Here is a 14,026-nt window from a genome sequence, read left to right on the forward strand (position 1 = left end):
GATGTTGTTTAAGGATTTTAATGTAGTTTTTATCCTTTGCTCTCTATTCCCATTATTCTTTTCTTGGCATGGAATTCCTCTCAGCCAGCTTGAGCTGGCTATTCCTAGAAATCTAGTACAAGGTGGCCATCAGACTGTCCTCTCTAGTCTCTGCAAGAGGCACCTTCAAAAGTTGGCTTGTCTCATTCAGATACGCTTCCTGGAGTAACATGACATGTTTTAGGTTGTACTTATTTTTTTTTGCTATGAAAAGAGGAAAAAACTTGCAAACTCAAACTTCTGCCAAAAATTAGGTGAGCTGTTCCTATATTTTTCTTTTTTTTCTATTTTTTTTTTTTTTTTTTTTCTAGTATCTATCTCTGCTTGCCTCACAGGAATATAAATATGTAATTCTTCCTTCCTATTTAAAGATGATTTTTTTTTTTCTGTTTCATTTTAAATGCTGTGTGGAATTCCAGAGTTACATTATTATTATTATTATTATTATTATTATTATTATTATTATTATTTAACATGTAAATTAAACATGTAAATTAAAAAAATAAAAGCAAAGATTCAAGAATTATTTTGAAAAAAAAAAAAAAAGGCATTTATAAAATCTGTACTGCCTGGCAAATTATAGGGTTTGTTTATTTTAAACTTTTTTTTTTTTTTTTTTTTTTTTTTTTTTAAGGAGGGAAATCTTGGTTGGCTATGTACCAGGCATACCAAGGCCCTTACCCAATGAATGCTGAAAGATCAGCAGGGTGTGTGGCTGTGAGTGTCCAGGGATGCAGGCAGCCTGGCAGCCCGTGGCACAGGCAGTAGGGAGCCAGGGATGGAGGCAGCCTGTGGAGCCAGGCAGAGTGCCAGCCCCTGACTGGTGGACTGGGATGCTTGTGAGAAAACACACAAAGTAACACGATCCCCCGTTGAAAGTTTTGATGGGACTGATAGATTTCAGTGAAATGTTTTGATTTTATTAAATCAGAACTTCATGATGATAAAGCATTTTGCTGGTAAATTTCTGACTGACCAACAATCTCAGCTTTGTAGCAGGGATGTATCCTGCAGAATATATGCAGTTTGGGATCAGAACTATCTAACTACTCTTTAATTCAATGTCAGTTCTGATAACTCAACAAAGGTTAGTTTGAAGAGAATGCTACCTGAAAATAGAGATTATTTGGAACACCAACTATCATCTTCATTTTCTAGTTTATAAATAATCAAGAGAGCAGTTTTTGTTTTGTTTTGTTCTTTTTTTAAATTATTTTCAGTATAAATAACTACCTTTAAAAGTTGCTTGTAGTTTCTAGAGGTTACTTTACAGCTCTGAGTTAAAAGCTGATGTTACAACCAGCTGTCCATCAAGAGGAAACATCCTTCTTTCAGTAGCTGCAGCTCCTCACCATACCTTGTGTTGGACCAGGTAGCCACAGAATGAATCAGGTCAATGAGCTGATACATATAAAGTTATTTGTTTTGATAGCACAATTTCAGCCAGATCAGCCAGCTGGGCCACTTCACTCCATAGTTCCCTAGGTGCTAGATCAGGAGTGAGGGAGATGGCAGCAGCATATGGACTAGCAGGCAGCTAGAGCAACTAGCCACTAATAACATGTCTGCAGTATGGCTCCAAACCTGCATAAACACGCAAATACTTCTGAAATTTCATTTCCATTGTCCAGAAAAAGAAAAAAAAAATTCTTCTAGAAAAATGTCTGGTTGTATAATTTTAAATATTTGTAGTATTCTTTGTCTTTCATCTCTTGCAGTGCATTGGCACAGGTTCTTGCAGTTTCTAAAGTAATGGCTATGATTGCAGCTGGAATGATTATTTATTATTAATACTGCATTTACTATCTCACTAAATTCTTTAAGACAATGGACCGTTAAGTGGTATGAGGCTGACTGAAGTGTCTGAACCATTTATGGGTTAGCAACTAAACGGCATTATATAATTCAAGTCAATTTCTCCCAAAGATTCGAGGGAGTGAACTCATCAGGATTACTCATTGTTAAAGGAGTGCCTCAGGGTTTAGTACTTTGACTTTATTATTTTTTCCTTTAGCTATTCAAAACCTTGGTTCGTTTGTAGGAAATGTTAATTATCCTTTCTGTGCTGATATCCCACTGCTGTTTTATAAGCAGGGCTTTGCTTGTACAACTTCAAAAGAAATCTTCAAACTCAATATTACCAAGTTTGAATATTATCTAATTAACCTCCCAGTCTGTCATGCCTTGTTGGTTATCATGAAATAATCACAGCCCCTCAGGTGTTGAAGCTCTAGATGCAGCTAAGTGCCTCTAATTCCCTAAGGGGGTGATTAGCTCATGATAACAATGCTCCCTTGAGTTGTTTTATTGCTTTTATAAAAAGACTTTATTGTGGGGGAAATGTTTATTTTTATGCAGGAGGAAGATGGAGCTGACAGTTGAGGCTGGTGAGTGACTGTAGCTGTTACTCCTGAGCTGTGGTGCAAACCCTGATACATGTGCACATTTCTGATACTCCTCAGCCAATCACAATATACTGGCTGGTAATTAAGCTCCTGCTGAACTCACAGTGTGGAGAGAGAAAATAAATACTTCTGGTTCTGCTAGAGGTGAGTAGTTAGACCAAAACAAGATGGAGCAAAAACAAAAGGTTCCTTCTGCTGCAGGGATCATAACCTCAATAGTATCTCGATGCTCTGGAGTCACCAGATCAATTTTGTGCATCATTTCCCAACAAAACGTCTTTTTGTTGTACAGAAAATGGAAAGTTCAAATCTGGAAGTTAATAGCTGATCATTTCTCACAAAATCTCTACCATCAGCAAAAATTCTGAGCATTAAAAACCCAAATATTTCAATCAATAGGTTAATTGTAAGCCTCTGATAATTGACTTGACAGCTTAAGTTATCTAGACTTTCCTGACCCTGATGATTAGCTCTGGTCTCCTCTCTTTTCTCAAATAAGGTACACTACAAAACATTGCATTTATACTGTCTCCTGGTATAAAGCCTTATAAGAAATGTTGTGTCTTTCTAGCAAGTTGTTCAGCCCCTTTTCATGTAAATGAAATTACTTTCCACTTAAGTCTGAAGATGTGTACATGAAACTTGCCTAATGACAACTAGGTGGTTTATTTTTTAGTGAATTATAATATTTGGTTGCAGAATTGGTTCATTAATGATGAAAGGAGAAAACAAGTCCTTAATTGACTAAACAAGAGTTGATTTTTTTTCTTTTGTATGGAATGACCATAGAGAAAAATAAGCCAATTTGCACAACAAATACACAGTGAAGAGCTGCTTGTCATAGCCAATAATATAAAACTTTGTCAAGGACAGCTAAAGTGGGCAGAATGTCTCATTCTGAGTGTCCCTGTGATGGTTTTTACATTTAGAGCTAAATTTTCTGCTCCCAACACCCACTCCTGCACCCCACCCCCAGTTTTTAATGCAAAGAGTTTTTGTTAGGATTTCTAAACCTTAGTTTATTGACATTTACATTCATAATTTGCATATTCTCTTATCCTTATTATGTGTTTTTGTTTTAGATCATGTTTTGTCTTTTGTTATAGCAGATAGACCTCTATTATCTTCCCTCGGAGAAATCATCTACTGTTAAAAGATAGTTACTTTATTGCAATAGATTTATGAAAACCTAAGCATGGTGAGAGATCAGATCTGCATTTATTCAAAATCATTTGGTCTAGATTTATATAGCCTCTCAACACTTATCAGTTAAGAACACCATATCTCACAACAAGTTTCAGAGTTAGTGACCTTGCCAAGAGACTCAACACCCCTTTAACAACATCATTTCATATGTGGATTTACATATTTACATACAGTATGCATCTGTATGTCCCAGAGTACAGACCATTCATCTCAAACGCCAAAAAAAAATTTCTTGCTAAATTTAGATGCAAAGATAATCTTTAATATTTACATTTCCCGAGTCAAAAGTTTTGAAAACTCTGTGCCATCTTTGCCACCAACACATAGCCTGCAAGGAAATAAGCACCTGGTTATTGTCTCCACAGCAAATTGAATTGCATGTATGCAAAGGTGAGAAGGTTAACACAATAGCTGAAATATTGGTATACTTGTCCAAACAACCCATAACCTCAATGTTTGAATAAGAAAATCCATCTTAGAATTCAATCTTTTTTAATTTATAAAAAATCAGCTCAAATTTCCAATGTTTTGGTATCAATGTGTAGAAAACAATGTTAAGACATCAATTTAGTTACACGTTAGATACATATTTCAGTCCTTTCCGTGTCATCTTTTTACTGCTGCTTCCCACAAGTGTACAAGCAGCACACTCACACTTTCAAGAAGAAAAAGAAAAAGTTACTTTGCTTTAACATTAAATCTTTTTTGTCTAAGATCTCACTAGCCAATCTGGGCATTTCATGGTTCTGGTGGTATTCAGAGAAAGGTATATTATAAGCGCTAGCTCAAAAGTGTTAAACTATCTGAGTATTAGTGGAAGAGGTAACTGAAGAAACTCATACATAGTATGTATGCACGTTTTGTTTCCTAGGAAACAGCTCTTAGTGATAACAGTAACTTATAAAGAGTTACATATGGGAAGCCATTTGCAGTGTACAACTTTCACCGGTGAACAATACTGACTATTTTTGGATGTTGTTACCTGTTATATCATCCCTCAGCTACAATATAGACAACCCGGTGTAACACCTCTTTTGCAGAGCACTCATAATTTATGTATTTAGTATGAAAATTGTGAAAAACATTTTTTCATTTTTAGTGAAATGAAATGTTTAAAGGTAAATAGGTAAGTTCTGGAGGAAAATCACTAGATGCTTCTCATAATAATTAGATGAGGCCTTACCACAGTACAGACTTCCCCATCTGAAGAAGCAGAAACTGGCCAGCAGATCTTTCTGTGACTGCTCTGTTTAGTAGTCTGTGTAATCAATATTACAGCTTAACATCAGTAACTTAACCTTTCTGTTATCTTTTTCCTCATTAATATATATATATTCAGTTGAACACAATTTTTTCTCATAAAACAACAAAAGAACAAAAGAACACGCAGGCCTAATAAAGTGTCGTGTTCTCACACACAAAAAAAATGTTTTCTCAAAAAAAAATCATTTTCTCTTCCAACCTTGCAATTTAAGTTATTTTTCATGTCCTCCTGTTAGAATTAAATATTTCAATCAATAATTTTTATCCTATCACTTATGTTCCAAGAGTGATTTACAAAAGTTTTTTCTGTGTTTGTGTGTAAGTTTGCATGTACATCTGTGCTTCTTCTTTAGAAATGAAATACCATGGCTAACATTAAAAAAAATATGCAGACATTTTTGTGATTTTTGCTGTAATGAAAATATTGTCTCGTAATGAATCTTAATGAAACAGTACTTTACACATGGTGTGAAAAGTTGCCAAGAGGTGTAAAGCAATTATTATGACAAAAAAAACATGAGTTTTGAAGAGCCATTTCTCTTGTGAAGATTGTTTGAAAAAGCTGAATGAAGAAGTCCTTAGGGAAAAAAATAATTTTAATAAGCTTCCATGCATGCTCAAAGTCTGTATAAATCTAGGCTCCAAGTATAATGTGTAATACCATAATCAGCTAGAAGGCTAACCTGAAATAGGAATCCTAAACAATTGTCTTGCCAGTCTGTGAATAGAACTGTTTCCATTGTTGAATGATGAAAACTTCAGGCTGGAGATGACTCAGATGAAGGTTCCTGCCATGCTCCCCTCACAGATATGTGCTTCCTCCCTGGGCTATACAGCCACTTAGAGGAATCTCTGTGCTGCTTTGCTTTCATTATTGCTGCCATATTTCCTGGGGTGCTGTGCATTGTGCTTTTTTTTTTTTTTTTTTTTTTTTTTCTGGCATGGTTTACCTCCAGAAAAAGAAAAGAGTCAAAGAAGATTCAAATAAATACGAATCCTTGCTAACAATAATGGATACAATTAGGTAAAATAAATAAATGAATAAGGAACGGAGGGGGAAACAAAGCATTTCTAGAACTGCTGATGCTTTTTGTCCTTGTAGCTTCTTTTCAGACCTGTCACTGTGCAGCACCAGCAAAAATGTATTAAGAGAAGAAAAATGGCACAATTACTGGATATGAAGTTGCTAGAAGTTAACTGATATGACTGTCATGTGCCTAGCAATTTAGTGTATCCCTGTTTGCTGATGTCTGAAGTACCCATGCACTGATTGTTACTGTGAAGAAGCTTCCATGCATGAAGTTCAGTCCCACCTACTCTCTAATTCAAACCTTGTGCACAGTTTGGACCATTCAAGAAAAAAATAAAGGGGGAATTCTGACAAGAGAGTTTACTGACATAATAGTAATATTCTCTTTGTAAACATATTCCTGTACAAACTACTGGATAGTGGTAGAGATGTTTCTTCTGGGGAACTTCTGTCTGTCTGTGGTTTTGAGTAAATTCTTTATACAGTGGAAACAGTTCAGTGAGTTTACACTAACAACAACAACAGCAAAAAGCAGTCAGGTCATTCCCTTTCTACAGCTGTGCAAGAGCAAGCTCTTTGGAGTATAACACATAGGAACGGCACATTGGAAATACCTCAGAAATTTTGCAATTTGGTCATCAGCATGGAAGATTCAGTAACAGAAAGAAAAAGAGAGCATATAAAGAGGTCAAAGGCAAAACAATAATCAAACACTGTCCAGAACCTGAAGTATTACAAAAAGAAAAGAGAGCAATGAATGTGGTCTATTTCAGTTCAAATCCAGCCATCCTCTGGGAAGAAGACATTACTTGTTTTTAAAAGCTGTTATCCAGTTCCCATCATCAACATATTGAGCCCTCCTATGTCATGGATTTCTTCCCATATCTACAAAAATCCTACTTCCAAAACGTTAAAAAGTCTTCTCTTAGACTGCCAAGAAGAAATATTTTCTGGTGTCTTCTCATCTTCTGTATATTCAGTGGGACTGATAAATTCAGAAGTAAACTGAAATATGCTCCAGCAGAGTGAAGAAAGGCCATACTATTAAGTCTAATCTAGCAGTAGGAGATTCCTGTTTTAAGCAACCACCCTGGGGTATCAGCATGAAGGTATTAAGGCACAGGGAACAGTATTGGGGAACATCCTTTTGATATTGTTCCTTGGTCTTTCCCTCAGTTTACACAGTACTTAAATGTTCTGTCTGGAGTTCAGAGGTCCTTGAAGCCATCTGGTCAAGTACATGCAGTTCATCACTAACATTGCCAGCCTCTAATTGTAGTGCTTGAATGCCACTTGCATAATTTGTGTGTTTTCTGGTCACTGTCTTGCTGCCAAGCTTCATAAGGAAGATCATTTTTTTTTTTTTTTTTTTTCTATATTTAATTTTCACTATCTAGCTGTACTTTTTCACTTTCCATTAATTCATTTTCTTTACTTTTCTCTCACTCTTATCCACTCATCTTGTATGTGTGACTAATTTTAATTACTGTGGCATTCCCAGCTGGGAAGCTAACGGGAGGCTTGATATTGCTTTGGACTGGTGCCCAATAGGGCTGCTATCTCATTGGCCACTAGTGTATTTTCAAATGAGACAACAGAGCATTAGCAATAATGTAAAGCAAACCCATCTAAGGAATGCAATAAATCGAAGGAGAAGAATGCCCTACACTTTTCTTACACAGGGTGTGAGCATGATGCAAAGGCTTCATCTATGCTGCATCTGATGAAAGCAGCTCAGGAAGTGGGCCAAATTTAGCATGTTCCATGAACAGGTTCTGCACAGCCATACCTTCACGTGGCCACACTTTTACAAAGTCCAGATTTTGGTTACTCAGCTAGGGTCTTAGCAGCTCTGTATCATGGGATTTGGGATCCTTATAGGCACTTTCCTGTATGCTGTCTCTGTCTCAAATCACCTGTATGACTGCTGTTGCAAAGGAGGTGCACTAGTTCATACAGAAGTGATGGATTGTTGGGTAAATGATTTACTTGGGTGGGCATGTTGTCTTCCCTGTCAACAGGGGAAACAATAAATAAATTTGGAGTGCACCTCAAAGGAAAAAGACCTCAGAGTAGTATCTGAACCTAAAAATATCATTTATATTTATCTTAGCATATTTCTCAGGCATTCCAATAGATACTTCACATAAAGAGCAGGAAATGGCTATGATGCATAATCTCCTCAGAGAAAACTGGGAAAGAAATTTGAACCTTATCTGCATACAAGGAGTACTTGAAATCATGAGAAATAAAACACACACATTGAGAAAACCAGAATATTTAAGAGCAAGTTCACTACAATAAAGTGGAGAGGACTTTTGGGTATGCAAGGCTTAAAGGTTTGGAATAGCTGGGAAACTGGCAGATGAGGTAGCATATCATCAGCAGCCATATCCCAGCCTGTCATTGCCACCGCCAGTCTAATATAAAAAGAAGAAATTTGTGATCTTTGTGAGTTTGAATTAAATATATTTCTGAATTAAAATAAACTATGAAATACTTGCCTGTCAATTAACTTACTGGCAGCAAACATGGCTGATTACTTTTGTAACTGTTTCAGCTGCTCACGCAAGAGTGACGCTTTTCCTGAAAAATTGCGTTTGCTTTCTAGACAAGTTACTCACCAATACTACTACATATATTCACCTTTTTAAAGCAAAGATTTTAATGGCCAGATCAGAAAAAGAACTGTGGGTAGGGCTTAAAAAATGAAAGCCAAAATGAAGTTTTGGGTCTCCTTTCTCTTTACCCTCTAGTCTGCTCAAAAACCTGAGAGGTATCAAAATAGTAAGCATCAGCATTTTCTCCAGCAAAATTTCCAATATGACCACTGTTCTGCTGCTGACCACGGCCAGCTGCAGCTCTGTCCTACACAGACTGACAGCTCTTTCACTCCTGGCCCATGAATGATTCTATATTCACTTTGTCTTCAGAGCATGATCTATAAGATTGTTACATCAAATCTAATGAATTGGTCTGAAGAAAATCCTGCTTGAATTGATCTTCCCAAAAGCTCAGTGGTTCCAGTAGTCATTTGCCATGTGGGAAACATTCAGCTTTGTCTAAGAGGATATAAGCCTACATTTCCCATGAGACTTTCACAACCATTGGATTGTCAGGTATCTTTAGGTGAAATATTCATTAGAAAAATCTTCTCCATCCTTAATGTCAGCCTCTAACGTCCTTGGGTGCTTAGTGTCCTACCCACTAAGTCACACACACATGAAGTCACAGTTTTCTGGCTCCAAGAATATATAACTAGTCTACACAGACAGAATCAAAATGTTCCCCTGCCATAGCTTGATTAATATGTGCTTCCTAAGGACATGATGTGAATTTAAATTATGAATGCCTAGGTTTAAAAAAAAAAAAAAAAAAAAAGGCACATGTCACTATTGTTTCGTAAGGTGCTTTGAAAGACAGAAACATCACGATAACTAAGGACTTGTATACCTACAATAAAGTTCAGAAAAATAAATTTTGCATGGTATTGATGGTATCTTCCATCAATAGAGCTAAGTAAATGGTGAATGCACAGTCTGAAACATTGTACTCATTCTTCTTCAACATTTCCCTGAGGATCCTAAATATAAAGCTTTTGAAAATGGCCCATGGTATCCTCCAGACCAAGTCTATGCCCTAGGAGAGTGCTGCATAGCATGGACAAAAAGTGTCCATTCTAATTCATACACCAGTTCTTCTACTGTTGTCATAGTTTTATCTGCATTAAATTCACTCAATGGGAAGACTGGATGGAACATCATTGAAAAGGATTTAATTTAGTCCAGGTATCAAAAGCCATGATTCAACTATATATAAATTTCCTTTATAAATAGATGTCAAATCTTCATTCTTAGCAAAAAAATTTCAAATGCCAGGAGAAAGTAAATTATAAGGTCCAGATAGGATTAATCACTGAACTTAATTTAGGATGCACCTTAAAATGACTGCTATGTGGGGAAGATTTCTATTCAAATGAATTGGTAAAATTTGAGAAAGAAAAAAAAAATCACAGTATAATTTATTGGCACTCAGTCCTCTAGTGTTATGAAACAAGACGTTCAAGAGACAGAATTAAATTGGCATAGAACAATTTGAGTTTAGACATGCCAGACTGCACAACCACAGAACTCCCTCCTCCCTTCGCAGCCTGGTCCTCAGGATAGAATTGATCTTATTTTTAGAGAAAATTCTTAGGTTTGATCATTCTGTGTTGCAAACGTGAAAATCGAACTAGATAAATACTGATTTAAAACTTAATAATTAATAAAAATTTGTTTCAGAGGAAAGTAGACATGATTTTTTTGGTTGGTTCAAAAGCTGTAAAGTGTAGTTAGTTTTAAGAAATGGTGATCTCACAGTAAATGAGAGCTGTCTTCCACACTTGTATTTAATACTCAAACTGTTAAAGGAGATGGCTCATCCATTATTCTAGAGAAGTGCTGAGTACAATAAAAACTAATTTTGTCCCTGAAGGGAGGATAGAAAAAAAGTTGGAGAATTGCTATCTGTTCTGATCAATGCTTTTTAAATGTAGCCTAGTTTCTTCATGAAAGGAAAGGGGAAGTGGGGCTTCAGGTGGTATGTAAGCATTGCAAACATCCTAATGAGAAAATACTTTGAGAACAGAGCAAAAAACTGAAGAGGTTTTATCACTTTAATATCACTTGCATAAATACTATTGTTGTTGATTACTATTAATCATGTGTTACTGATTGTGGATTATTGCAGAGCAGTTATTATTGAAATACAGATGAGGGGATGAATTTGAAAATCTGTTTTTGTGTTTTCATGACACTGGAATTTATGGGAGCTTATTCTTAGAGTAATATTTTTTGCTTTATTTCTCACCTTGTTTATTTTAGAGGCAAAATGTTGTATTTCATGTCTATTGGTTAAGCATTATTAAGAGGGCCCCCTTTTTTTTTTGATTCACAGTCTCTCAGTCTCTCTCTCTTTTTTGTTTTCTTTTCTTTTTTTTTTTTTTTTTTTTACTTTTTACATCAACATCTTAGGTTTTCAGCGCAGGAAGCCCAAGTTGCCTGTGTGGGATGATTCCATGTAAAATTCCACAGTCATCTGGCTGAGGGCTTCTGTTGGTTTTGGTCTGGATGTTCTGCTCCCACTGAAAATCCAAAATAACTTTTTTTGCACCACAGAATTAAATGGCTCCATTCAAATGATACTGGATTTTCAGAGCATATAATTACTTATTATAAAGTCTGTTAGAAGAGAAGGAAAATAGAAAATGTTGAAGAAATGTTATAAAATGCAACATAGTGTTTCAAAAAGCCTACAAGGTGATACTGTTCTATAGCATATATATATCAATTTCTGAAACGTTTGTTTTCTTTTATTGAAGTTAAATTCTGTCATTCACATTAAATGTTGTGTATTTTTTATATTCATGTCTCCTTATGTTTTTAGGCCTCATTTTTTTCCCATTGCAAATACCTATTTTACATAGCCTGAACTCTCTCAGATTCAGAAGTGTCATTCCTATTGTGTACTGGTGTAACTGAAAGAACATTAGGATTTGTTGTGTAAATGTGAGAACATACCATCTGTTTGGCAATGGGAAGCTGAAAACTGAGGGAAAACATTAGAGGTTTTAGAATACCTACCAGCTGGAAACTGAGGGAAAACATAAGAAAAAATAAAATATCTGCCAGTTGGAAAACAGAAAGATACAGCTGGTTGCAAAATGCTGGCTTTAAGGGTACAAATTCAGGAGGCAAATCGCAGAAAGACATGCTGGGAAAAAGTTCCTAAAGGCAGACTCAAAGTAGAAAATTAGTTGATGTGAAGAAATTGCTGGGGAAAGTGATCTTGAAAGTGTTTCCTACTGTAGTGTAGATATCACTGTTCTGTCACATTATTTGTCTATGAAATTTACATTCCCAGACAAAAGCTAGGAGAAAATGAAGGAAGAAAGGAACAAAATAATTCCAGTAGGAAAAATTACAGGGTCATTGTGAAATCTGCAATGATCTCTGTGTGGTTCTATAATTAATAACTTCAGAAGCAGAGAGAAACACTCTACTGCTCCTGTTTATTTGATGGCCTTGATTAATTAAAATACAAGTTTCCTTTAAAAACTCAAGACTGTCTTTAATTATATTAGAAAGTGTGGCACTTTTTTCTTCAGTAGCATTGCACAGTGCATGCAGCTAGTTTTGCTGATTGAAGAAGTTTAAAAAATAAGGCAGGCTGTGTGGACGTTTAGTAGCTGACTACAGCAAAATTGGTTAATGACTAGTATCATCTAAATGAGGCAGAAAGCTGAAAGACTCATAATCTCTCCCCATGCACAAATTTTAATTAAATAATTATAATGTCCTTGTTGTAATTATTTATCAGTAACTATGCTCCTGAGTATTGTCTCTTTTGCTTTCATCTGTTCTGTCAGCTCAGCTGTACAATAAAAAATCATTTTCAAAGATCTGGTATGATTAATTCTTATTACCGAGGGCCCTATTCTGCTGCCATTATTCAACCTGATTAGTATTTTAGTGCACAATTAGTCACACTGAATTCAGCAGTTCTCTGTGTGCAATAAGGTGCTGCTCAAAGCAGTGGCAGAATTGGACCCCAACTAACAACAGGTCTGGAACTCTGGTTCTAAAATGTCTAAAAGGTCAGCTCAATTGTATGTTCATCTTCTGGGTCAGATGCCAATCACGAAAGAGTTAAGGGTGTAAGAACAATCCCATGAATGTTTTGGGTTCTCCTGAAGCTATTTCAAATGCTAGGTGTGAGTCCTAACACACTGGGACATGGAGTCTGTGACTTTCTGCTGAAGTGCAGGTCCTATGCACATTCCTTCTAGCAGCTGATATGGACTCACTCTTCTGCATAAAACCTGTCATTACTATAGCTTCTTGTTTTAAGCAACAGCCTTGTTGTTGGAGCACTCACTGAGGGTGTGAAAGACCTGAATTCAATACTGCCCTCACCTTAGTGGGAAATGTAAGTCATTTTCCCACATTAATGAAGACTGTTCTGAGTTATGAAAATAAGCACTGAAGTGGGCTACTGTGCTATTTATCAACAGCGGAAGCTGCCTTCAGTCACACAGGTTTGAACTCGGGTCAAGTCCCTTTGCAGGTCTCTGTGACCTGTTTAACCTCCAGTTTCTTGGCATCTCAACAGCTAGAAATCAGATTGCAATTTTAAATAAAACTTGAATAACTTGTTGCTAAGCTGTTTTCTTTTAACAGGTAAATTGCCTTCACATGTAAGAATGCATGAATGCTCTAATCCCAAACCCAGAGATGTTTCCACTTACGACACAATACAGAAGAAATAGCCTGAATAAGATTAAGAAGAGAAGAATGGATCTCGAGTATCTCAATAATTTATTCTTAAAGCTGCTAACAAACCATTTAGCAACAGTTAAAACATCAGCATAAGAAAGTTGTATGTATTGTGCAAAGAAAAAATCACAATAACTGCAGGATAAAATGCAGTATAATGTGTGATCAACTACCTTCCTGCTAGCTCTCAATTAGCTGGTTTGGCTATCATCAGTACAGCCCTACTAATACAGATAGTTTTCTTCAGAAACTGTGTTGCCTCAGCCAACTTTGTTTGCTTATGCTTTTATGGCATTTTGTTACTAGCCTGAATATCTAAAAATAAGAAATAAAAGAGGCAATCAAAGAATACCCAGTTCCATGAGGTACTGCTTGAAACAGCAGTGAATTTTTTCAGCAATAGACATCACTTTGCTAATGTATGTGTCATCCTTACAGAAATCTTCTGTTATGTTGGGGATTAAATTTATAGGCTGTGGAGTGGAAAGGGCAGGAGGACAAGCTCTTGGTTTCCATATACAGTTGAGTTAGGAGACAAACTCAGTATGGAAGCAACACACTTCCAGGCAAAATCCCAATCAGCATGCAGAATCATACTTTTCTTTATCTAGCAATGAATATTTAGATGGCTAATATAAAGCTGTTGATCAGACAGTTTACTAAGCATTAAGGAATAGATTTACAGTGTGATTAATATGAGGTTAAAGATAAATATACAGAGAACAGCACAATACTATGAAAGATTAGCAGGCAGGACACATCAAAAT

General features: G+C 36.0%; 1 long non-coding RNA gene across 1 annotated transcript; it reads left to right on the forward strand.

Moving 5' to 3' along the window:
- Window positions 1-2,460: 2,460 nt before the first annotated feature.
- On the forward strand, window positions 2,461-6,150 carry LOC118171336. The gene is made up of 3 exons (XR_004753163.1): window positions 2,461-2,588; window positions 4,522-4,670; window positions 6,016-6,150. It is a non-coding gene; the product is annotated as an uncharacterized LOC118171336 (long non-coding RNA).
- The last annotated feature ends 7,876 nt before the right edge of the window (window positions 6,151-14,026 follow it).

Source organism: Oxyura jamaicensis, chromosome 1, assembly GCF_011077185.1.
Source record: "Oxyura jamaicensis isolate SHBP4307 breed ruddy duck chromosome 1, BPBGC_Ojam_1.0, whole genome shotgun sequence".
NCBI lineage: Eukaryota > Metazoa > Chordata > Aves > Anseriformes > Anatidae > Oxyura > Oxyura jamaicensis.